We start from the raw sequence: 1,606 nt of genomic DNA, 5'->3' as shown, positions 1-1,606 counted from the left end.
ATTTCCTGAGACAAAATAACTATATGACGCAGCAACAGTTGCTATTTCGGTATATTTGTAGCCATAAGTAATGACGAAACAAAAAAATTGCCATATGAGGGAGGGTTTGAGAGGACAAGTCTTACCATTATTTTGCTTATGAGATATATTCATAATTCAAAAGGATTGCACATTTTGAGAATGTTATTGAGAATTTTTTGCGTTGTTACTAATGGCATAATTTTTAAAGCTACCAAAAATATAAAGCAGCCAATTAGCATAAGATATCACATGAAATGCTAAAGCATTATGTAAGGGAGCATACTTTAACTATGCATTAGCATAATCACAGGGGTAGATCCAGGAATTTAGGTTGGGGGGTTGAAAGTTTGGGGGAGGGGGGGTTAATACAAAAACCTGAAACAGAAGCAACGAGCAAGTGCGAGGTTGACTGGCCGAGCGCCGAGCGAGCGTGGGGGAGAGGGCGAGAGCCGAGAGGTAGCGAGGGCCGGTGAGAGCGAGAGGGGTCGAGCGAGAGCAAGAGAAAAGGTAGCGAGGGCCGGAGGGCAAGCGAGGGCGAACGAGAGCAAGAGAGAGCCAGCGAGAGCAAGAAAGAGGCAGAGAACGAGGGCGAGCGATAGCAGACAAGCAAGAGAAAGGAGGCGGAGAGCGAGAGACAGCGAGGGTGACAGAGAGCAAGGTCGAGAGAGAAAGGAGAAGAGAAGGGTTTGCAGACAAGTGAGTTGGGGTGGGCTGAACTGGATTTGGGTTGGTCTTCTACCTTATAAATTTAATTTTTGTTGCAGGTTGCCCTAGGTTTCAACCTAGGGTAGCTCACGTTTAAATCCACGCCTTCATAATCATATTCTTAGCATGCATTGCAGCATTTCCTATGTGTTTGGAGGTGTCCACTTCCTTCCCATTTTTGTGTGTGGATCCACCATGAATGATTATTTGCAAGGTACTCTGAATTATGTCTTTTCCTTGGATTGAAATGATTTACTCTCCTCCAATGATTGTCTCTTTTAGCTTATCTTTGAGTGACAACCTCTTTTCTTGAGACATCTTTCCTTTCTTTTCAAAATTATCCTATTGGATTTTGCATACATGAAATTTTAGGAGAACATTTTGATACCCATTGTTTTTTGGGTACTTGGGAGTTGGTATGATAATCATTTAATGGTTTATTATCCTTGAGAACCCACGTCATTATAGGTCAACAATATGATTTCCTTTGTATTTCTTATAAAAAGAATTATAACTTTGTGACCTCAAGAAATGTCATCTCTGTTTATGTTCTTCTTTAAATTGTTCTTTTAAATCAAAGTTTCCATGTGATAGATTTTTGCAAGAAATTGATTTAACAACACGAAACTCTTTTTGTAAAAATATTTTGTTGGAAGCTTTTAAAGATTCATTCTCTTTTCTTAGAACTTCCAATTGTTTGGTAACTAAATGTAATTGATTTTGGGAACCTTTGTTTTCTAAAGAAATGTTTTCAAATTTAACATGCAACTCATTGAAAAGCATTTAGTAAATTTTCATATGAAAGTGCATTATGAAATTCAATATTATCATTTAATGTATTATGCTCATGATCACTATCAATATCTAAAATAATTGTAAA

This window comes from Diospyros lotus, chromosome 7 (assembly GCF_014633365.1).
Source record: "Diospyros lotus cultivar Yz01 chromosome 7, ASM1463336v1, whole genome shotgun sequence".
Lineage (NCBI taxonomy): Eukaryota > Viridiplantae > Streptophyta > Magnoliopsida > Ericales > Ebenaceae > Diospyros > Diospyros lotus.
This window is presented reverse-complemented; position numbering follows the sequence as displayed.